Source organism: Octopus bimaculoides, chromosome 12 (assembly GCF_046866305.1).
Source record: "Octopus bimaculoides isolate indiv1 chromosome 12, ASM4686630v1, whole genome shotgun sequence".
Lineage (NCBI taxonomy): Eukaryota > Metazoa > Mollusca > Cephalopoda > Octopoda > Octopodidae > Octopus > Octopus bimaculoides.
Genome location: NC_142939.1, coordinates 28,688,375 through 28,703,374, shown reverse-complemented (window position 1 = coordinate 28,703,374; position 15,000 = coordinate 28,688,375).

Below are 15,000 nucleotides of genomic sequence, written 5' to 3'. Positions count from 1 at the left end.
CTTGCACTAAGATTTTATTTATTTTAATTATGTTTTTATAGGATTGTGTTAGCAAACTTTTGTTCAGTGTTGTCGTAAACTAACCAGCATCCCCAGGAGCTTAGTTCCGTTTTGTTTTCGCCCTTCGGGGCAAAATTTGTATTTTTCTATGATTTACCCATTTAGAGGAAATCAAAGTAAAGCATCGAAATTACATCTATGACAAGAGTAAAGATGAAAACAACATCAACAACGAAAACAATAAAACTGTTGTAAATAAGAATGATTAAAAAACCCATTTTCAATAGCTGCAGCACACGCACTAATAACGACTAAAACAACGTCACCAACATTAACACCAACACCATTAATAACAACAACAACAACAACGCGACAAACAAATTTACTGTTAGCGGTTTCGATCACATGGCCCTGACAGAAGAAACTATTCATTTATCCTCGTAGGATTAGAAAAATGTGATACATTTCTGAAGCAGATATGACACACTGTATCTTAAAATTTTCCGCAAAAGGCCCGAAAAGACATAAAGAAGAAACGCAATAAATATAGATGTATGGAACTTAGATCTACCGAACTGGAATAAGTGACACAGAACGAACAGAATTTGGACAAATCGCATCGGGGCATCCAGTTCATATCTCGAAAGAGTGTCTTGTGGGCCAGTGGACAGGGCAAGCATAGATTGTCCGGACAACAGATTTGTTGATCTCTACAGTCGACATAGATAAGCTTTGTAGATAGGAGGGGAATTGTAGAAACTGGATACATCGTCCCATACGCTAATCTTACAGTGACTGGATTAGAGAACTTGTTAAGCGGACGTTGACGGAGGGATCGTTTACAAAAATGGTGGTTCGCCCAGAAAAGAGTGATTAAGTAGAATCAAGAAAGTTTAGTAAGGAAGTAGCGACAGAGAAAACTAGTGTAGAGGGTAAACCTCGCCAGAAACTTAGAAGAACCGCATGGGAAGGGCATTGCAACCGACGTGCTTGCGGTGAGATAAATCTTCTAATGCGAAACACAAAGGTTGCATTGTCAGAACTAAGACATGTGCTCTAAGGAACAAGGGATCGAAAATCGTTCGATGGACCTCAGTGGGAGAGACACAAAGCCGCAATTAGGGGACCAAATTTCGATTCAAAGTAGATGTACGTGGAATTTAAGGGGCGCTTGGTGCGCTTGTTCGTGACTAGAGGTTGACCAGCTCATGCATTGGACTTCAACTGCCATGCTGTCTCTTGTAGGACGGATCCAGCTGTCAGCTGGTTCCATTGTGTAAATCCTCCTTACCGTCTTCCCTTGGTTAGGAAGAGCAAGAAGTGTTTGCCTGTCTGGTGGCCTTCGCGAAAGAGGTTCTGTGATGGACAAGACTGGAAACAGTGAAACCTTCATCTTTGGCCAAACTCTCAATAAGTTTTGAAAGTTTCACTTGGAAAGGAAAGTGAGGGCAGAAAGGAAAGTGTTACTTTCCAGTAGCTTTGAATTCATTGAAGCTTGGATGAATGTAGCAAAGATGGCTCAAGTAAGCAATCCTCTACAAATGGTCAATTGTAGCATGTTTCAGGTCTAGGCAGCAAAATAAACGGTTTAAATCTATTCATTTATGAGTAAATATAGTTTATAAAAATCGTTTGAAAATTATTTCTGAATGATAAAGATTCGTTGTTGTTACAGAAGGAAGTGTATTGACTACCGCTTGGGTATTAGATCAATCGTATTGTTTACTGTGTTTTGTTGGATTCTCAGACAAAACAACTCGTCCGCCCGAGCGATAAATAGACGGACAAGGCAGTGTATATTTAACAAGTTAATTAAAAGTAGATATTAATTAATTTAAGTATTATTTAATCAAAAGCAGACATTGTGGTAACGTTAATTAATTAAAACTGAACAATCATCGACGAGAGGTAAGCGTTAAACAATGCCTATTAATGTCAAAGTTGTCAAAGTAAGAAAACATAATTCTAAGAATTTTATATATTTCGGTACTGATTTCATGTGTTATCCAGCTAAAGAAGGTGTTAAAATATATTCCAACTCCAGCTGTAAACTTACCTTGATTATCCTCGCTATTTGATTCAGATCCTAGTTCTGATTATGAGACAATAAGTTGTGTACAACAGCACGTCCACTTGAAATTCTTCAGATGCAGATATCCGCGCACCTACACGAAGTCACGAAGTTAACATCCTACATAAACATGCAGAGATTTTATGACAACATTGTCATATCTTCTTTTAGTTGATGCCACATTAATAATATGGCTTCTCTGCTATAATAAGATTTTTTTCTGTTTCTATATTTACCATGTTTCCGCCTGTCTATTCTTTGAAAGTCTTATGGAATTTCTATGGCAAGTTTAAACTTACCCAAAACGTTTGTGTTTATGGCCGCGTTTGTATGAGAGTAAGAGAGAACGAAAGAAAGAAAGAAAGAAAGAAAGAAAGAAAGAAAGAAAGAGAGAGAGAGAGAGAGAGAGAGAGAGGGAGAGGGGGAGAGAGAGCAGATAGTCGAATCAGGTAGGATAACATCAAGCAACCTAAACGTCTGTGATTCAAAGCCTTTCTCCGTCTCCGAGGCATGTCTGTAGTCAAGAGAGCTAACTCTGCACTGGTCAGTCTACTGATCTGTATGCAGGTACCGCTATAAGTACTGACTTCACTATTAAATCGAGGAGTGCGTCGTTAGCTCGCACTCACCACCTGTCGTTATGGAAAAAGCAACATGATACCGTTCCATTTTATCACCCATTCCTTCACCCTGATTTGCAACAGAAATTGCAGTGAAGAAAAGTCTTATGAAACCTGAACAAAATGTATCGCTACTATAAAAGGTAAACGTAAAATTTGACCGTATAGATATACATTTTTAATATTATTTTAGTCACCTGTTACATAACTGCTAAGTATACACACTGGCAGGGCATTATATACTGTCGTCGTGACTTCATTATCACTTTTCTGTGTTTTAATGTGCTTCAGTTACCCGCTAGGTACACCCACCACACATGAATACATGCATCTGTATATACATATGTATACAAAGAAAAGGTGTAAATAGTAGGCTTTATACATTCATTTCTTTGTGCATCGTAGACTTACGCTTATTTCTGATATGCATTTTTGGGTGCGTTCTTGGTTCCGTTTACTCAACCGGTCGATTGATTGATAGAAAATAGTGAACGACCATTAAATGCTATCGTCTTCGGAGTCAGCACATAAAATGCCAAAGTAAATAAAAACAAAAGTAATAAAGATATGGAAAGAGGAAGGAAGAAAAAGGAGTAAAAGGAATAGAGAGAGAGAGAGAGAGAGAGAGAGAGAGAGAGAGAGAGAGAGAGAGAGAGAAGAGATCCAGAAATAGAGGAAGTAAGGAGAGGGAAGCTGGTTACGGTTGTATCGATATGGAACTTGGTCGCCTTGTTTTAGTCATCAGCCTTAGTATATCGATGATTTCTTCCATGGTCGAATAGGCTACTGAGATTTGATACCCACCAGCTTCTTTAGTGGTCAATTTTTGGGTAGAATTATAAGATGTCTAGGCTGTGGTTTGTTGGATTAGTGCTATGTTATGGCTGTTCTGGCGTGGTGTTTGATAGGATGTGCATATCTAAGGCAGTTTATGTTTCCAAGTTATTTCAAATGTGACGTATTGGAATTTATACATGACTTTTGAAAAAAAATCATAAAAGTAAAAAAATCAAGAAAATTAAAACCAAAATAAAATAAAGTAAAATAAAATGATAAAAAAAATAATACAAGAATAAAAAAATAATGAATTATAAAAGAAGGTAAGAAAGGTAAAAAATAAAAGAATATAAAAACCAAAATAAACCGCAATACAATAAAATAACATACAATAATATAAAATAAAAGAAAATGAAGTGAAAAGAACAGGATAAGATACAATGAAGTAAGGGACATAAAAGGTACATTGAAATAAGTGTCAGAACTAAGGTATGTGATCTAAGGAGCAGGAGATCGTAAGCTCTTCGATGGGCCTCAGCAGCAGAGGTACAACGTGAAAGCAAAGCCACAATTCAGTATTTGGGGACCAAATTTCGATTCCATGTTGATGTGTGTGTGTGTATTTTAAGAGACGCTTGGTAAGCTTTTGGCGGACTAGAAGCTGACCAAATCACACGATGGACTTCAAATGTCATGACAGACTGCTTATTTGTGGAGTTACGTTGATCACCTGCTGTCTCCTGTAGGACGGATCCAGCTATTAGTTGATTACATCGTATGAATTCTCCCGACGCCTTCATTTGGATGGGAAGAACAAGCAGGGTTCATCTGTCTGGACAAGACCGAAAGCAGTGAAACCTTCATCTTTGGCCAAGCTCTCATCAACTTTTTCAAGTTTCATTTGGAAAGGAACGTGAGGTTGGAGAGAGAAGTGCTACTTTCCAGCGACTTTGGTGGATGAATGTGATAAAGATGGTGCAAATACTCTACAAATGGTAAATTATAGCATGTTTCAGGTCTAAAATAAACGGTTTAGATCTTTTCCTTTATGAGTTAATATAGTTTTTAAAAATCGTTTGAAAATTATTTCTGAATGATAAAGATTCGTTGTTATCACATTTCTATAGAGATTCCGCTCACCGAGGAGGAAGTGTACTGACTGTCGCTTGGGTGCTGGATCATTCGTATTGCTTACTGTATTTTGCTATATTCTGTTTGTTCAGCAGTTTTATGGTGGTAAACAGAATCACTTATGTTCTTACTCTTGACTGAACATCTGTAATGGAATCGCACTTTACTGCCATGTAAAATCAAACATGAAAACAAAAGGAAAAACGAGTAAACATTAACTAATAGCACAGTTGATACTCTTACACGTGAAAAATCTATATTGTAGCATATGCACATTTCCAGGTTAAAAAACAATAAGAGGAAGCAAAACATCAAAACGTATTTACACAGACTGATTGTGGATGGGTATTGAACGCCTTTTAAATCCCAATTAGTATATGAAATATTGATTAGTTTGGAGTAATCATGGCAAACATTTTTCTAGCTTTATATACATATATAAATGTACAAGGGATATTTCCTCTTATCTCAGTAAATATATTGCGTACATGTGTGTACGTGTGTGTGTGTGTGTGTGTGTGTGTGTGTGTGTGTGTGCAGATTTTTTGGTAGCTCAGCTTGGCATAATCACATGCTTCTTTCCCGACATTATCTTTTATATCACGGTATCAAGGCATCACCCATACTATCGGATGTTGTTTTACATCACTGGTCACAATGCGTTTCACATTGTATTAGCTTTCGAACCGTGCTACCTCATTGGCTAAGCAAGCCGACTAACATCCCCTCGCCTGATCGGAAGATTATTCCGCCTCAGTGTGACGCCTTCATCATTTATATAACCTGTAACTCTATATGACTTTATATTCTCTCTATATATTGCAAGATTTAATGCGATATTTTTTTCCCTTTTTCTACATGCCCACAATCTGTTTATCTCTCCCTCTCGTTAGGTCCTGCTGTATATCAACTTTGTTGACTTCTTTTTATTTTATTCTTACATCAAATAGATAGGACACATCAATTATGTAGCAAGTCCTTCTCAAACACCAAGATGCCTAGTCTGTTATGCTCTAGGACAGGGGTGGGGAACCAGTGGCATTCTAACCAATTACGTGAGGCCCTTTGAATAAATCCAAATTTTGCTGAACAAATCTTTATTTTTATTAATGTTTTTGTTCGTCTTTTATTATTTTATTTTAATCTTAAAATAAACATATTTAAAATAACAAAGAATTCAAAGAAAAAAAAATCAACGAAATAATCCTCCCCGACTGACTACCATAATTTCAAGATTAGTAAGTCAAAAGGGCTATTTCGGCACCAACTACACTCATAGTTTAGTTGTAATGCGACAATAGAATGCACGTCACTACCGCCCAAGGCTGATTAGCGAAAGCCTGTGGTGATCCACTACACCTGTGATTATAAACTTATGACAACGGTGCACGTGACTTTTCATTCCAAGTGACCTTCCATTTGAGAATAGTAACATTGCCTAACCGTATCCGCGTATGTGTTTTATCTATTTTATTTTTATTCTGCCTGCTTAACAGTCCATCATATCAAAGAAGACCAAGAGAACGCAAAATGGAAGAAAAGAGTTGTAATGAGGATTGCGAACTGCAATATCATTTTTTTTTTTTTGTCTGCTAAAGATAAGATGATTTGCTTGCTTTGTGACACTGCAATATCAACATTGAAGAATAGCGGTATTTCGTCTGTCTTTACGTTCTGAGTTCAAATTCGACCGAGGTCGACTTTGCCTTTCATCCTTACGGAGTCGATAAATTAAGTACCAGTTGCGTACTGGGGTCAATTTAATCGACTGGCCCCCCTCCCCACAAAATTTCAGGCCTTGTGCCTATAGTAGAAATTATTATTATTATTATTATTATTATTATTATTATTATTATCATTATTATTATTATTAAGGCAGCGAACTGGCAAAATTGTTAGAAAGCCGGGCGAGATGCTTAGCGGTATTTCGTCTACTCCTACGGTCTTAGTTCAAATTCCACCGAAGTATATTTTGCCTTTCATCCTTTCGAGTTGGATAACCTAAGTACCAGCTGCATTTTGGAGTCGATCTTATTGACTGCCCCTCCCTCCCCCCAAATTTCGGGCCTTGTGCCTAGATTTGAAAAGAATATCAACATTGAAGAAATTCAATGCTGATCATCATTATGTCGAAAGGTTGCATTGCGGAAATCAAAAGACGAAAAACAAAAACAAAGACAATTATTTCAAGCAGTGGTAAAACACGGAAATAATGTTACTGACGCAACTTCTAAAATAGCTGATATACTCGGGAAGAAAGGGAAGCTATTCAACGACGTGGAAATCGTAAAAGAATGCATCGTCGAAGTTGTAGGATTCTTAGACCCCCGATAAGTATTCAAAGTACAAACCACTACTTCTTTCAAGGAGACCCATAACTAATCGGTGGCATGAATTAGCCCTCAACGTAACAGAAAGACTTTACATAATACTCCAAAAGGAAAATATATATTATTCAATCGCTTTGGATGAGTCAACTGATACTACTGACTCAGTGCAGGTCTTATACTTCATTCGGACAATAACAAAAAATTTTATTTGCTACGATGAGTTACTGGCTTTGGGGATTTTAGAGATAGAACATAAGGAATAGATATCGTCAAAAACTTTCAAGATAAATGTTGTGAAGTTGAAGTTAATTTAGTGAGTGTATGTACAGACGGTGCACTTTTCATGACAGGAAAACATGAAGGTTTATTGCACGGATAAAAGCAAAAAGTATTATCAGATCCAGATGCTCTCATTTCCTATCATTGTATCTTACATCAGCAAAATCTCAGAGGCAAATCTACTATTTTAAGTGACACTTGACAAGAAGTTATATAGAATTGTTAACTATATTCGTGCAAATGCAACATGGCATCGTTATTTTCATATCATGCTAACGTTGGACGATGAGGTGTTCAGTGTGGATTTGCCGTATCATTCTAAAGTGCGTTGGCTATCGCAGGGACAGGTGTTAGCAAAACTTTTATCTTTGCGAGAACAGATAATTAAATTTTACGAAAAACAAAATCAGTCGTTTTATTATTGAAAGAAGATTTCTATAGAAATGATGCCTTTCTGTGTTATGTCACGTCAAAGCAAAATGACTTGAATATCTCTTTGCAAGGAAAAACTAAACCTGTATATGATATGTGACAAAAAATCTAAGCATTTCGACAAAAAAAGCTGCCTCTTTTCAAAACTCTTCTTGGAAAGGAAATTTCGAATGGACATTTTCTCCGGTCAGCAAATTGATTAACATTAAGATTCATGCAAATCATTTGAAGAATATGCAGCTGTTATACTTATCAATTAGGAAATACAATGAAAGGTAAACTGACTTTGAGAATCATAACATCACACTCAAATTAGCATTTCAACCTCACCAAGTTGATGTCTCTAAAGCTCCTAAAGAACTGCAGACGGAATCGATTGAGCCCTCAGAAGATGACATTTTAACGTCCTTATTTGACGCTATGAAAGATCCTTAAGGTAACAAATGACGGATACCCGTCGAGAGGATCAGCCGAAACTGCAGACCTCCATACTGTAATCAAAAATATCCAAATGCCTGGCTACAAAAAAGCAGTCACAACAAAGTAATTAAAATGTTAGTTAATTTTAGAATTAATTAAAAAAATTTTTTTTGAAGTTAATTAGTATACAGTAATTAGATTATAGGAAAGTGGGTTATCCATCATTAGATGTATACCTGACTTTCCTATATAAAATTAAGAAATATAACGGAACGCTGAACTCCAGACTATCAACTTAAACAACATTTATTCAGGTGGTAAATATATACATCTTTAGCTCTTGTTTGTTGTTACAGCTTCTGTGTGTGTGAGTATAGTTGTTGGGACGTTGTTATGTAGATGTAAGCGAGCTGTCGAGCGTAAGTCCGAAAGATGGAGAGACAGCTAAACACGTCCATGCTCTATTGCTGGCCAGCAAGAAAGAGACTGTCTCCAGAGTTGGAATGTTGGAGACACTGCTTGACACGTCCATGCTCATGACCGGCCGACCGAGAAAGAGTGATAGCTAAACACATAAAGAGACTGTCTCCAGAGTTGGAATGTTGGAGACACTGCTTGACACGTCCATGCTCATGGCCGGCCGACCGAGAAAGAGATAGAATAGAAGTGGGAACGCTTGGTTGTTTAATTCCACGCATGCGTGAGACTACGCATGCGCACGGCGTTACTACAGGGCTCCCTTGCCAGTGCGAAAACGCACGATAATATGAAATCTGTTAGAACGCCTGAGGCAGGATGGCCACTGAAAACCACCCAGAAGATGTAGCACAAAACACACACAAAGAAAAATCAAAGAAATGAATGTACACTTGTGAGATACATGCATGCAATGTACAAATGAAATGACAATGACAAAACAACCGTGATGACAACTGTCCAGGAAACTGGAATCACGCGATGTAAAAGTCTGATTGTTTGTTTTCCCTGAAAGGAAAGTAAATATATGAGTGCACAAGCGTGTGTGTGAGTGAAAACACAGAACAAGTGAAAGTGTCTGTAAAGAAAAAATCCAGTTCGTACAAGAGTCCCACAAGGAGATAGAATGTCCTGTTGAAACTTGGCGACGTCGGGGGGAATGCTTGTAGTTGGTAGTAGTAATTGTTGTCGTCACGGTGGTAATCTTGGTTGAACGAAGCTGGTGGCGAAAAGGCTGCTTGGTGATTAGTGTTTGAAGAGGTGCGTTTTTTACAGACGGTCGACAGACAAATCTCTGTACGGCCATTAGCGAAAACCTCGAAGAAAATTTTCTTAACCCAAGATGAAAAAACGACCGTGCGAACTCAAAAAGGAGAAATGGCGACGAATGGAAAAAACAGAGGACTCCTTTTATTTAAACGTGTCACACGGTCGAACACCAAAATATATATCAAAGATGATATACAAGTAATTATATTATACTACGGTAACATAGATTTCGTAAATACCAGTAATGAGACGATAGAAAAGACAACCGTATGAAATGAATAACAAGAGTTATTTAGTGTGGCATAAAAGGTGTATGTGTATGTGAGAGTGTGAATGCGACATATAAGAACATAATAAAAGACAGGCCGTCTATATGTATGTGAGATATCACAGCAGATAGAAAGTCAGAACACGTGAGAGTTTTATACCAAGTTTTTTTTTTGAGTACACAATTGGAAAGTCGCAGGCTGTAATGCTTGTCTGTTTATCGTGAGTGGAAACATCCACTCTAACAGAGGCGAGATAAAGACCGCGGTTGTTGATGTTGATAATACGTAGTTCAGTCTCCATGGCCGCATTTGTTCTTTAGTCGGGGTTCACCAGTTATAGGTCAGTAGTCCAGAGTCCATGTTGCGTTTGTTTCTTCGTCGGGGGTCACCACTTTATAGAAAGTGGGTTACTGCAGCTCAGCGAGTTGCGTGTTCGAATCACGTCGGGGTCACCAGTATAGGAAAGTGGGTTATCCATCATTAGATGTATACCTGACTTTCCTATATAAAATTAAGAAATATAACGGAACGCTGAACTCCAGACTATTAACTTAAACAACATTTATTCAGGTGGTAGATATATACATCTTTAGCTCTTGTTTGTTGTTACAGCTTCTGTGTGTGTGAGCATAGTTGTTGGGACGTTGTTATGTAGATGTAAGCGAGCTGTCGAGCGTAAGTCCGAAAGATGGAGAGACAGCTAAACACGTCCATGCTCTATTGCTGGCCAGCAAGAAAGAGACTGTCTCCAGAGTTGGAATGTTGGAGACACTGCTTGACACGTCCATGCTCATGGCCGGCCGACCGAGAAAGAGATAGAGTAGAAGCGGGAACGCGTGGTTGTTTAATTCCACGCATGCGTGAGACTACGCATGCGCACGGCGTTACTACAAGATTTATACAAAATAATGTAAATTTTCAAGAATATCTAATTGAAGCGTCTTGAATGCGGTCTAATTAAATTACAACTAACTTAATGCAGTGAAAGGGTTACCCACCTTTGTTCTAGGACACGATCCGTTTGGATAGGTATGTCCCCCCAAAGTTGACCTTATCATTCTCAGTCACCTTTTCGGGTGCGTCTTCATACCACTTGTGTCCTGATGGAAGTCCGTACTACTTACACGTTTCTCACAAGATGATCTTTGCAATATTATCATGTTTCCAAGATTCTTACTGTTTCTGTGTGAGTTTAGAACAATGTGAGGCACTATTTCTCGTCCATCGCACAACCTGTACACATTAACTCCTGCCCTACATTTTAGACTATTTGTCCCGAGGGCGTGATCTTGAGCTGCCATGATTAATCCCTCTGTCTCCTTTTTAAGAATTTCCTTCTTCCAACTAATCCCAAATGTCTGCCTCTTTTCGTCTCGGATTTCATCATAAGCTAAGGGTGTAAATGCTTTTCCATATAACTTTGCTTTCTATTTTCAAACTCTTCATCTTTTGTTTGCCCTTCTCATATTATTATTATTATTATTATTATTATTATTATTATTATTATTATTATTATTCATATTTTTATCACGTGCTTTCACTGCACTACCGAGCGCAGCTCTGTGTGCCTTGAGTATGTACTGTGGTTTGTTGTGGTGCTTTTACTTTCACTGAATTGAAAGTGTTTTACGTAGTATGTGCGCGGTGCCTAGTAATGCTCTTTTCTGTATGTTACATATACTTGTCCTAAATGCGCCTACTATAATGGGAATTGTTTCTGTTTTTAGGCTCCACATTCGAGTTACTTGTATTTCCAGATCTTTATCATTATTATTATTACTATTATTATTATTATTATTATTATTATTATTATTATTATTATTATTGAGTGAGAGAGCGGTGCATGCCATCAAAGTGACACAAGCTAAAATATACGAAGCCCAGTATACCCAAAATGACTACCTATCTGATAAGGGTACACCAGGCACATGCATCACAACGATATGTGCACAACATAGTGATCTCATATCAAGATAAACAGCGCATGACCTTGCAGGTGGGGGCTCAGTTAGAATTTTCTTCAGATTGATTAGCCCATCCCGCTCAAAAGGTCCCTGAATAAGGGTTGTTTAAGGATGATGAACAAAACACCCATGTTTCCAAAGGTGAATTATCCAAACTCCAAAGAATTCTTCTCAACACATGGCTATGATGCTCCCCCCACCCACTAATTCTGCTTGTGATCAGATGCACATATCGTCAACCACTAAGGGACATGCTCAACTGGTTATGGTCAAACAACTGACAAGCAAATCTGTGGCATTGAGCAGAATATTTGCTGTAGCTCATCTTCTAGACCAAGACAAAACACTGTACATAATAACACTTCCAATCAATTAAGATCAGAAGCCATGAGAGCCACTGTCTTGTGCTGCATTAGGACATTAATTATTATCATCATCATCATCATCATCATCATCATCATCATCATCATTATTATTATTATTATTATTATTATTATTATTATTAGTAGTAGTAGTAGTAGTAGTAGTAGTAGTAGTAGTAGTAGTAGTAGTATGATTATTATTAACAACGCAGTGAGCTAGCTCGCTGGACGAAATGCTTATCGACATTTCGTCCGTTTTTACGATCTGAGTTCAAATTCCGCGGAGGTCGACTTTGCCTTTCATTCTTTCGGGGTCGATAAATTAAGTATCAGTATAATCGACTAGTCTCCTTCCCCAAAATTTCAGATTTTGTGCCTATAGTAGAAAAAATTATTATTATTATTTTATGTTTGACTTTTGCTTTGCATTTGTACAAGTTGGATCCAAGTCTCACCCAGAGACCTCAAGAGACAACAAGTTAGAAGTTCATGTAGGTGTTATGCCTAGGGTACCATATATTTGGATTTGTACATAGTGTTGTTCTAGAGAATGTTTAAGAAACCATAAGAAAATTATGTGTTTGTTTTAAAATTTGAGATCACATAGACAGTATTTTACGTAGGATATGGGCAGATCCCATGAGCACTATCTTTTGAACTTCAGCCATTTTGGGGTTTCCTGGTATCTGAGCTAGGTAGTAATCAGCCCGTTTCGCTGTCATTCACAGGACACCTATGACAATAGGTATTGTTTATTATTATATTATTATAGGTATTGTTTATATATTATTATTATGGTTCAGTACTTTTATTTTTATAACGTGCTTTCACTTCACTACCGAGCGCAGCTCTGTGCGCCTTGGGTATGTGCTGTGGTTTGCTGTGATGCTCTTATGGTTACTGTATTGAAAGTGTTTTGCGTAGGATGTGTGCAGTGCCCAATAGTGCAATTTTCTGTATGTTATTATTATTATTATTATTATTATTATTATTATTATTATTATTATTATTATTATTATTATTATTATTATTATTATTATTATTATTATCATCATCATCATTACTATTATTATTACTATTTGTTGCTGTTGTTGTTGTGTTGTAATTTGAATAATAAATAGAAATGGAACGACGACCACGAGCAATTTATTCAATGGATGCCCTTTTCTTTCTGAATAAAACGCAAGCAATACGTGAATCATTAAGAAACTTATGAGGAAATAGAAACTGTAGTGGGACAAAACGATGTAGTTATGCCCGAGAACGTATCTCTGTGAAATTTGATTAAAAATACATACATTATTATAAACATTATGAAGAAATGATGTCAGATAGCGGCGGAATGGTGGGGCTAAATCTAGTCTCGAAATTCTTATTTTTATAGCGTTGCCTCGTTTATCAAATGTGTGGCAAGAAGTTTTTTTAGACTTCAGTATTTCAGTATCTGTTGAAGACATGGAAATAAAATGTCTTTGTATATATAATATAATTAACCAACTGTAGCTATTGTCATGGTAACAGTATGTCAAATTGAAAAGTGTATTTCACTCTGTGTGTGTGTGTGTGTGTGTGTGTGTGTGTGTGTGTGTGTGTGTGTGTGTGTGTGCGCGCGCGAGAGAGAGAGAGAGAGAGAGAGAGAGTGAAAGAGAGAGTGAGAGAGAGTGAAAGAGAGAGTGAGAGAGAGTGAGAGAGAGTGAGAGAGAGTGAGAGAGAGTGCGTATGTGTGTGTGTGTATTACCATGTCCTGTTGAACATAGGTGTCGTGAAATATTCAGATGTTTCAAACGAGATTTTTGACCCCGTTTCTGCCTCATGCATTTTTTGGGGAATGAATTTTCGGATATCTATCCAAATTTTTACAGAGATCTGTTGAAAACTTGTGGAGTTGTGTCAAGGAATTATACCATATATATATATATATATATATATATATATATATATATATATATATATATATATATATATATATATATATATATATATATATATATATATATATATATACATATATATATATATATATATATATATATATATATGTGTATATATATATGTATATATATATATATATATATATATATATATATATATATATATAAATATATATATATATATATATATATATATATATATATATATATATTATAATGTTGGGGAATTACAAAATCCGAACTTACAAGGAAATACAATTTAATAATATCAAAAAATCACAGGGTTCGAACGAGATGTTTTGTTGATATCGCGAGCAGTTTCAGCTGCTTTACGACCTTTCTTGCAGTTGAATAGCAAAATTGCTCGAATATCGCGCTTTGATAGTTCCATTTCAGATGATTGTAACAACGGCGAAATTAATATCAATGTTAATTTATTGATGCATTAGTGCAAGTCTCTGTCTTTATTAGCAGACAATTGCAAAAAGAGACCGGAAGAATAAGTACTAGGCTTCCAAAGAATAAGTCCTGGGGACGATTTTCTCGACTAAAGGCGGTGCTCCAGCATGGCTGCAGTCAAATGACTGAAACAAGTAAAAGAGTAAAAGAGTATATACTCACATTACTGACTATCAACGAGATAGTACTTGGTTTTGCAACCATAATATCTTACAAAGTATATTAAAAACCAACAAGTCAATAGCACTCTTTCCTTTTCGTGTTAACAATAAGATATTCTCGTTTACGTGTACATCTATGTAAACAATGCGATCGTAGATTGAAAAAGAAGTAGGAAATGTGCGTATATGCATATTTCAAGAGTCATTGCTCTTTCATCAGCATCTCATCCAGCCCATCAACACTCCACAAATACATTGCTTAAATACCCGCAAAGTTTAGCGGTGTGACGATATTGAATAGATCAATTTACATATTGAACATATTCTTGGCAGCTGGTACGTAAATATTAATTACTAGGAAATCATTTTGCAACAATAATACAAAACTAAGTCTATTAAAAGTTTACAAGTCAATATGTTTCTTACCTTCTTGCGTTAGCAGTGCGATATTCTCATACTATGACTGCAAAACGAAATGCTATGTCCTTGTTAGTAGTTAATATTTACGTAGCATCTGCAAGGAATGTGTTTAATATGTAAATTGGTCTA